The sequence below is a fragment of the Aptenodytes forsteri genome, unplaced genomic scaffold (assembly GCF_000699145.1).
Source record: "Aptenodytes forsteri isolate BGI_AS27 unplaced genomic scaffold, ASM69914v1 Scaffold255, whole genome shotgun sequence".
Taxonomy (NCBI): Eukaryota; Metazoa; Chordata; class Aves; order Sphenisciformes; family Spheniscidae; genus Aptenodytes; species Aptenodytes forsteri.
Genome location: NW_008794888.1, coordinates 10,266,586 through 10,277,295, shown reverse-complemented (window position 1 = coordinate 10,277,295; position 10,710 = coordinate 10,266,586).

Below are 10,710 nucleotides of genomic sequence, written 5' to 3'. Positions count from 1 at the left end.
GGAATGGAAGGGACAAAGGGAGCCAGGAAATGAACAGATTTCCAATCAAAGGCAAAAGGAAATGTAGGTTATGGTCTTTGCTCTATTAGGAATTGATAGTTGAATAGTCCTGTCTTCCCAGTCAGAGCCACTAGACAACAACACAAGGGCTTCTCTGGCTTCCCTCTTGTAACATCATGATTTAGTGCATAAATGAGGTGTGACCACTACCATGGTACCTGCAATACTAGTCTTGTGCTGTGCCTGCCAGCACCTCCCCCTGGACGTGGCCCATAATCTGCGTCCCAGTTACTTGTGCTTGACGCATTGCAGCTCTCCCTAAACATAGCCAGTAAGCACTAAGGGCACAGGCTCTCTGTTCTAGCACTTGGGGAGAGCTGGATTTACAATTATTTTAGTTTATGTTTGTCAGAGCTGTATTTAAAAAAAAAACAAACTACTTTGCATTCTTCATTTCCTCTGGCTCCATCAAAAAGTCTGACTGAATTTTCCTAGCGCTCAGTAACACGTATAACACCTTTCCTGTTCAAAACAAACAGGACTATTGTAAGCAGGGAGAGGGTAAGAGACAATAAGGATCTTTGCTTCTATTTTAAACCTTTTGGAGACAGTTATTGGCTGTAATCAAAAACGCTATGGCCATATACAACCTTAAACTGGTTTTGCATTCAAAGATGCAACAATTTCAATTCATTTCTCCATTAGGTTATGTGGTGCTTTGTTGTAGTGATCTGAGAAATGTTGCATTATACTGAACTCATTGTTCAAAAGTGTAAACTTCCACCTCTGAACAAAACCTCTCCTTTTGCTTATACTTGCTATCAAAGGAGTTAGCATTTCTGAAGGATGTCATCTAAAAGATCTGATTTCCTGATGTACTTGGGTTACTGGATATTGTCGATGCTCAGCTCCTGAACTTTTCTTGATTTGATTTCTGTGTCCAAATAAAAGATTTGGTTTCAAATTTGTTGGTCCAATTTGGAGAAAAAAATGGCTGTGTAATATTCCTATATGAAACAAACTCATAGCTCTGTAGATGAGAAGGATGTAGTATAGATCTGTATTAGATAGCATTGGCACTACGGAAAAGCAGAGGGAGCTGCCAGTAGGGAGAAGGCTTGTACAACCAATGTCTTTACTGAATAAGCTTTATTATGGAATATTTACTTTAATTGACAATATTAATTTACCACACATGCAAATAAACTACAGACTTTTAAAAGAAAACAGAGTTACTTTTCCTTTTAAAAGATAAAGAAATTGCTTTGATAGTAAGAAGTCTTATCAGCAAAGTTGACTTAAAAATTATATTCTGAAGTATGAACATGCAGTTAGTATGTACAAGAATTCCAGCACTTCAGCTTGCAGTGCTTTTTCAAGTTTAGCTTCTGTGGAAATCACTGGAAAGTGATCTTGAGCAAGAACTGTAGTGCGATGCCCTAATACTGTTTGGGTTTTTCCCTAATACTGACTTCAGTCACACGTATGGGTGTTTTCCTCCTCGTAAAATAAGAACAAATTTCCCCTCATCTGTCACTGAAATTGTAATGTGGTTTATGTGAACTTTATAACAGAAGCTTTGATTAGTACTCGTTGTCACAAATCTAGAGGGTTTTTTTTTTTTCCCCCCCACAGACTATTTATTTGGCTTGCATGTTTTCCATCAGCATCACCAAACTTCCGCAGCAGCCTTGTTTTCTGCTTTGGTAGTCTTTGTGTTGTGCGGACTGGTTCAGTCGACAATACTTTTTATGTTCTGCCGTGCTGGCTTTGTCCGAGTTAGTCATTACGCTCTAAAAGACCAAGGTTCTTACCAGTGTATAGTTTACAACTGGAATTGTAGAAATGTTCATATTGTAAATTACAGTAAGATGCAGGTTACAGTGCAGGTAAATTGTAATTTTTCACAATGTGATGTTTCTATCAAAGTTGGGGTTTTTTTTTTTATTTATCAGTAGAAAGGTTGGCATTTGTGTGGACCAATCTGCAGTGTCATCTTAAAGCCTATCTTTCAGCTTAAAATTTTCATGAGTATACATCAAATCATACATTTTGATGTATATTTATGTTGGTGAAATTTGGGTGAAAAATATACAGTCATTTTTGTATTTTTTTCTATGTTGTGAAGAATAAAATTGTAATTTTATAAGTCTGATTCACTAAGATTATTATAAGTTAAATGTATTTTTTGTATATTTAGAAATCTGCTATTACCTGGAGCTCTGAAAGATTAAGCATAGACTTTTTATGCATGTTTGGAAGATATTTCTACTTGATAATGCAGTGAAATGGTTTGTATGCTAAAACACTAGTCTGTGTTGTTGCCTTGTGAAATTGATTCTGTGCTCTCTGCCTGGATTTGGCCTACTGATCAGTGATACTAATTGCTATAATCCAAATAAAATAATTCTGAACAAAATGTGTTGTATTGTTACTGTTTAAGGAACAAAAGCAGAAACTTTGTAAATGTGAATTAGGGCTGTATTTTTATTAATTTGTATATAATATGTACTTTGCAATTTACAAGGTTTTTTTGGCATACATAACTTTTGCACTCCAACAAAAGAACTAAGCAACTTGATACTGTTACGACTGCTCTGCTTTTCACTTTTAAAAGAGGTATTCATAACAACATGTTAACTGACTATGTTAACATTCAAACTTACAATTTCCTGAAGGATCCTCAGTGGAATGTGAGCTCTTTGTTCTGCTGTTATCTATACTCTAGATGGTGATGGTTTTCTACAAAAACAAAATCGTTTGAGTATTATAAATATAGTGGAATGCTTAACTAATGCAACAGAATACTTCAGAGTTCATTTACTAAATATAATATGTCTGCTACCACGGCAACGTTCTTAGCATTTTTAACACTTCCTGAGAGAGATTTAAATACTGTGTCTAGATGCCATTGATGCTTATAAATAACAAGTTACAATCCTCTAATAGGAACTGAGTAGTAGTTGCAGAGTGAGTGCTATTGTTCTAGGCATATGCTTGTCATAAGATTGCACAACTACAGTGACTTTTTTGTTTGATTGCAGATGGGATGAAATAATGTCATGCCCAGCGTCAGCACATGTCCTACGCATGATAGCTGTGACTTAGCACTACTGTGTAATTAAAAACTTCTCTTTGAAATGTTATGCCGTGAAGAATGGTGCTGAGCTCCATTTGTGCCTTAGAATAACTGTTACTGGTTATTTGTGTTTCCTCTTTGCATTTTGAAAACAGTATGTGTGGAAACAATTTTAGTTACCTAGGGTAACATTAAAAAGTCTGAAAAGCATAAGGATTCTGTGTTTGTAAGCAAATTAATTTCACAATCGTATTTAAGGCTCATCTTAAATAAAGCATTGGCAGTTCTTGACGTAAGACTGGAGGAAGGATCTGTGCTGGTGTGCTGAGTATAAAATAAAAAGGTGTGAATATCTGTGTGATTCAGTTTCTAGAGTTGGGATTGATTGATTCAAGCACTTCTTCCCATCAGTCAAAACCAGCACAATTACCTGATACTACATGAGGATGTTACTATTGGGAAATTCATTAGTGGAAGTTTTTGCAGAGGCTTATTCAGCTGAATGGTGAACGCTGAATTACACTGTGTCCTGTCTTTTTGACTCCTGCTTCAGACAGTCTGCACAATCTTCTGCAAACCATCTGTAGCTGTCATTTAGGCACTCTTAAATATTATAGTCACCATATATAAATATCACTTACAACAAGTGTACATAAAAACTTTATTACTGACATTTTCTAGTTTGAGCACTTGAACTGGCAGAATCATATTTGCTGTGTAATCTACATTCAGCCTCTTGGGCACTACAGTGGGTTAGTCTCACTCTAAAAACAGTGAGTGATAATCTGAAGAATATATATATATATAGGCATTTCAGGTATCTTCTTTAAAATTAGTTTTAAGTTGATGTCCATTTAAAGGTCAGCCGTTTATTTCTTCTGTGTCTAGCATGCCTACAGAAAAATTCAGTTGTGGAGAGGATGTAGGAAGTGGAGGGCCTTCCAGTCAGCCTAACGCTAGGTTGCTTTTAAGAAATTGGTTTGCCTTTTAGTTAAAGGTTTTTTCAGGTAAAATACAACCTCTTCACTTACTGGATTAGAAAAAGATACTGAGTGCTGGTCTTCTCTACTAAATGACAGTCAATAAAAAGATGAGATGCAAGAAGAGGAGAGGTGCTGGAGGATACAGAGCTACCATTGTGCTTCCCAAAGAATATTTGGGAGTTGACAAAATGTGAAACTTTCTTCCTTTTTTCCTTTGGTATCCAGTAGTTGGTTTTTTGGGGTTGGTTTTTTTTTGGGGGGGTGGTTGTTTGGTTTTGGGTTTGTTGTGGTTGTTTTTTGTTTGTTTGGTTGGTTTTTTAAGGCAGAATAACAGCACTTAATGGAAATGCTGCAATGTTTTGTCTGGTGTGCTGATGACATGAAGTTCCTTTCGTTCTCCACCAGGTGTTTATTGCATGATTATGGGGAACTGGATGCACTGGCTAAGTGCTCTGTTTTAGTCCTCTGTTCCTGTGTATAAACTACTTCTGGGAAAGTTACTGGTTTGAGTATTAAATGTGTTTCCTTACTCAGCTTTTTGGTGCAATTTAAATGAAGTAAACAAAGCACTTCAACTGTTCTGAAGTTAGCAAACTGGAACAGTTTTCTTGTATCAGCAAGAAAATGGATGTGAAATTGAAAGTAAGACATTGCTGGTTAGTTTACTTAGTGAGACTGGAAATTAACAGTTGATACTGTCAAAGCCCTACCAGAAGTAAACTGTGCAATCTGAAGGTAATTGAATTACTCTGCAAAAAGTATTGTCAAATCAAAGGGTATGTGGAAATCTGCTCTAGGCATAAACGTGCGTACAAACATGGGGCAGATATAAGCATTCATGGGCCAGTGTGCTCCAGGTTCCTGGTGACACATTACTGCAGATCAGGCCATAGCTTGCCAGATTTTAAAGAAATAAATTGCTGGTGGAAAGATGCAAAACTACTATGTACCACTGGTGTTAAAAATCATATGATTTAGTTATTCTCAGTTACATGTTTTAAACTGATACTTGTTTGCATAATAAACTATCATTGGAGTCCTAGTATATGAATTCTTAAGAATAAATGTACTGTACAATGTATTGTTATCTGCCCATTGAAGCTGTGTAATTCAGAATAACTTTTAAATAAAAAAAAAGTCTGGTTTTGCATATTTTTATTCAAGCCTGGCGTTCTCATGAAAACAGGTAGGCAATAATTTTTTTTTTATGGCCCATTTACCTGTTCCTGACTGGGACTAGTCACTAAAAAGTACTAGCTGGATTTGAAAGAAGGCTAGAAGTCTCAGAGAAATTCCTACAACTTATGTCTGTGCTTAGCTCGAGACCATCTACAGCCATGTGCTAATCTCATGTTAGAGTAAAGGAGGGGGGTGGACACAGAAAATAAGATGAAAACATTTGAGACTAGGTTTTGCTAGTCTTGTGCACAGAATAACACTTTCCCATGCAGCCTCTTGTGGTTCCTCACATAATTAGGACAGTATCAGCCTGGTTTTTTTCAGTGTAAATTTGATGGGCAAAACCACCTGACTCTGGGCCCTGTTTTCAGGTGTGCTGAAGCTAGGCTTCCTGGTAGTGGAAGTTGATGAGTTGCTGTTGTGCTTAGGGCTATAATGACAAGGCCTATCACTTCCATTTTAGGCATGTGTGACCTTAACTATTGGTGCCCCTTAACTATTTGTGCTTGTACTATTACTATGCAGATAAGCATAGTAATTTTGTAAGTGGAACTTAAGACTGAGCCTCACTACAGCTTGTGTAAAGGTATTTGATAAACTAGCTTAAAACTGCATAGCTTATGTGCCAAAAGCATGATTGTTCTGCTCTGAGCTTCATGCAAGCTACAGGAGTCCACTTGGGACAAATATTTCAGTCATGCTAACTTTGCTTTGATGTTATCCATAGGTGAGCTAGCAAGGCTTAACACTGAGTAGGTATATATGGGCTACAGTTAACAAATGAGCTGCTGTGTTCACAATCTTTGTAAAGAACTGGAATCATAGAATCATTAAGGTTGGAAAAGACCTCTAAGATCATCGAGTCCAACCGTCAACCCAACACCACCGTGCCCACTAAACCATGTCCTTAAGTGCTGCATCTACACGTCTTTTAAATACTTCCAGGGATGGTGACTCAACCACTTCCCTGGGCAGCCTGTTCCAATGTTTCACCACTCTTTCAGTAAAGAAATTTTTCCTCATGCCCAATCTAAACCTCCCCTGGCGCAGCTTGAGGCCATTTCCTCTCGTCCTATTGCTTGTTACTTGGGAGAAGAGACAGACACCCACCTCGCTACAACCTCCTTTCAGGTAGTTGTAGAGAGCGATGAGGTCTCCTCTCAGCCTCCTTTTCTGCAGGCTAAACAACCCCAGTTCCCTCAGCCGCTCCTCACCAGCCTCGTTGCCCTTCTCTGGACACGCTCCAGCACCTCGACGTCCTTCTTGTAGTGAGGGGCCCAAAACTGAACACAGTATTCGAGGTGAGGCCTCACCAGTGCCGAGTACAGGGGCACGATCACTTCCCTACTCCTGCTGACCACACTATTTCTGATACAGGCCAGGATGCCATTGGCCTTCTTGGCTGCCTGGGCATGCTGCCGGCTCAGTGTGGAATCCTTGGCTACTTTTTTCTTACTGTCAGGCTTATGTGAAATCCCTGTGAATGACCACATGAATTATTTGCATTATGGTGAATTTCATGATGTAATCCTCCTGTATTGCATGTGTGCATATGCATGTGTTGCAGATATGCATCCCAGCTCTAGCTTGTCCTAAATAGCATAGGAATGCAAATATTTTTAGTTCTGCACTTGGGGTGAAATGTTGTGGATGCTGCTGTGACAAAGCTGATAAACCTGATTCAATAAGCACCTTGTCTTGGTAGACTTCTATGTACCCCTAAAAAACCTAAAAGTCAGTGATGAGTCAGGTTGTTTTGGGTTGGGTTTTTTGTTTATTTTTTAAATGGCTGTGGTTTTGTGTTTTCACAGTTTTCTACTCACTTTTGGTTCTATCCCCTGTGAATCATCAGGTTATGGAGGGGGGAAAGCAAGAGAATATGTAATAGCAGCTTTTTCAGTTTCAGTATTTCATGCCTCCAAGTTGGATTCTTTTATCAGCTCTGGGTTTCAGAGGGCTGCTCTGGACTATGCAAAGATAGTCAGTGAAAGGACCAAGAACCTGTTTTATAAAAGCTTCACTAATTCAGGGAGTATAGATATTTTAGAGTTACGGATTTAATACTTGCGTGAATTTGTAGTGCATGAAGGCCATGAAAAGTGAAATGTGTGACGTGTGTTCTGACGTCACTACCTAGATGTTATTCCCTGTTTTAAGTAAATAATGCAAAGGAAGAATGCTAATGTTTGTCTACTGCACCTGTTGTAATAATAATAAAGTAAAAAATGTTTTGATACAGATTTATGAGGCTACATCTGAAATCAGAATTTGTGTGAACTGTTTGTGTGTTGAAAAACTTTAGATCTGTGCTTCACTTAGCTCTCTGACTATACTTGTTTCTCTCATGGCTTCCTGAAGGATCTTGTAGAGTTGATAGCATTCTATTAATTTTGTGCTAGCGTTCTCTAAATTTGCCATGTGTCTACTTCCATTTAGGTATTATTTTAACCAGAGAAATACTTTTTGAAAAAGAGAGAAGCAGGGTTCAATTTTAATCCAGAATTTGATTAAATTATGATTGAAGGTACCTAATGGAATTTTGCCCCCCCCCCCCAAAAAAAAAAAAAAAAAAGGCATAGCTTTTATGATTGGGTGAATAGAATTTGGGAAGGATAGGCTAGAGTGGAAGGTGGAACATTAGCCTTTCTGGATAAGGAATAGTAAGTTTCTCTGTTTTGGCACTACATAGTCTTGTGATATTTGTGTGTGTTTGATCTCTATGAACAGAGCAAGTAAATATTCTCATTTTACAGATTAGAATACAAAGAATACTTGTATTGACTAAGGTCATAGTTTGTAAATAGCCATGTTGGGACTGAGATATAGAAGCTCCTCACTTTGAATCATTCTTCATAAATTGACTGGACTAAGTTATGAAAGGAAAAGGTAACTGCTATCTATGTATAATTTATTAACAGAGAATAATTGCCCAAATGTTCTTAGAATAAATGTTAGACATTTTTAAATGACTTTACAGCCACCTAGGATATGCTGTTGATTTGCTTTCTCGCCTAACTCTTTCGGGTGAGACAAACATAGTTCCTTAACTGCCACTTATAATCAGGTTCCTGAATTAGAAACAAGAGCCAGGGCTTGAAGAAACTGCATGTTAGAACGAAAGCTGTAGGTAAGCTGTCCGTATTGTAATCTGTATTCTTAACATTAGAATATCCTACTAGTTACCTTTCTTCTGCTACAGTTCTGAGATACAAGATCCAGTAATATGATCACCTAAAAGTAGGCATTAGTTTTAAGATTTTTAGTATCCGTGTGGAATCTTACATCTTTTTTTGTCATAGCCCTATATGTCCTCATTGTGTGAAATGCCCGATTATTTGGCACTACTCTTTGCTTCTAATAGAGCATCATTATTGTTTTCACAAGTTACAGATTTCTTGCAGAATCTCTTCTAACTGCTCCTTTACCTTTCTTTCAACTCACCACCTCATATTTACCTACCTGTTTTTAAAGTTACAAACTTTTGGTTGAAGACTTGTTTTCCTCTCTAGCAAGGACAAAGCTTTTTTTCCCACTGGCTAAAGAATTTTTTAAAAACAACAACTTTGATGTCTTCAGTTTTAGCATCACTTATTGCAACATTAGAAAAAAGCAAAGCTATTCATATGTCAAACAACACAACAGTGAAAAGAAACATGAGTGATACTCTAGAATTGAAACTACTAGTTTCTGGTACCTGTATATGTAAACTTTCTGGAGAAGGGGCTATAACTTACTGTACAGTGGAATCCTGCCTTGGATTCAGGCTTCCAGAGGCTATCATGATGCAAAAGCTAAATAAGACCTGACTTAGTCCCAGTGGTGAAACATAAGAACCTTAAAATTATTTGGCCCGTTACCTGAGCAATACTTTGTTGATATCCAGAACTAAATGTAGTAAGATGTTGATGTTGGATCTGGAATGTGCCTGGTTCTTATACATACCTACTTAGTCATTTTCTGTAAAGCAGAATTAATTTTAAACATTAAGTTGTTGTGGGCCATCTTTCTCCCTTTACTTGGTTTTACAGTTGCACATTTTTGTGAAAAAGTGAGAGTTTTTTTGCTGGCGTTGAGAAAAGAACTCCAAAATGGGACTTTGTGTACAAAACAAAAAGACCTGTCCCAATTTACGACTCATTGAAGAATCGTTTCACTGTCTTTATCCCTAGAGTTCAGGTACTGTGCAGGCAGAGTAACCAACCACAGAATTCTTGAGTTTTGTTCGACTCTAGTGTATGGATAGTGACAGCATTGTATAATATCCCAAGAAAAGATAAATTCCATCTGAAAGACAGTAGTATTTATATATAAAAATATCTCCTCAGGGAAAGGGAACTGCAATGTTGATCAGCTGCAGTGTGTAGCATCTGGCAGGAAAATGCCACGTAGGTGAGCACCACTGTAATAGTTGCATGCATTTTTTTAGTGAAAATCTTTAGCTTTGTATTCCTGGTAAGTAAAAGATGCTCTGTGGAAGCAGCTGCTGAAAATTCAGCATATGATTTTACAAACCTTCACAGAAATGCAGAAAGGCCTAAATTGTTGTAGTTTGTGGAGTTACTTGCAAGTGTAAAGGACACGTGAAGGGCATGTGTTTGGAAGGTTATCTGTTTTCTCCAACTGTATCCACCAACACTACCTCTCTACAAACCCTGCCTTATCTCTGTCCCTTGATAACCACAGCTTCAGCACTACTACTACTAAGGGCTGCTTGTGAGCAGGGATTTTTGATGTTTGGACAAACATCTAGACAGTTATCAGTTTCAGCTACTTAAGCAAAGTAGTTATCTGATTTGACAGTTTGTTTTTAATAGAACATGATACAGAACATCAAGCGATGGTAATATTATTCTTAGTACCTATGATGCTTACCTTCAAAACACTGTAAATCATTAACTGGCTAACTCACATCTGCAGAAAGAGTGGATCATCTGAAAGAACATTGTAGAAGAGTCTGGTGTTCGAAACATGTTGGGAACTGCTGTGGTATCCTCCCCATGTCTCCGGGCTAACCAGGTTAGAATATACCCTCCAGTAAGACTGTGTCACAACACTGTCTGATGAAAACGTGGGCTGTAGTTTAGGTGGTTGGAAAAAAAACCAACCACCCCAACCCAAAAGCCTGTATTCGTATTTTAGCCTTAATTGCTGTGCACTAGTAGATCCATTAATGGGTACCGAGGTTGAGAGAGGTTTCTTTGGGGCTTTACCTTCCTCTGTTCACCAGTGCTTTGGCCACTCATGCTTGGTGTCAACGTTTCTGTCCTCGAGCTGGAGGCAGTTCCCCTTTCCCCGCTTCCTCCAGGGAAAGCTGCCACCCAAGAGCCCGCAGCCTTGAAGCTGAGGCAGAACAGGGAGATAACCCCGTTTGCCTCCCGTTATGGCGCGGACTGGCAAACCCCAGCCGCTCTCTGGCGGGTGGGACCGGCAGGGGGGGGGGTACCTCCCGGGGGGGTTTTTCGGGGGGCA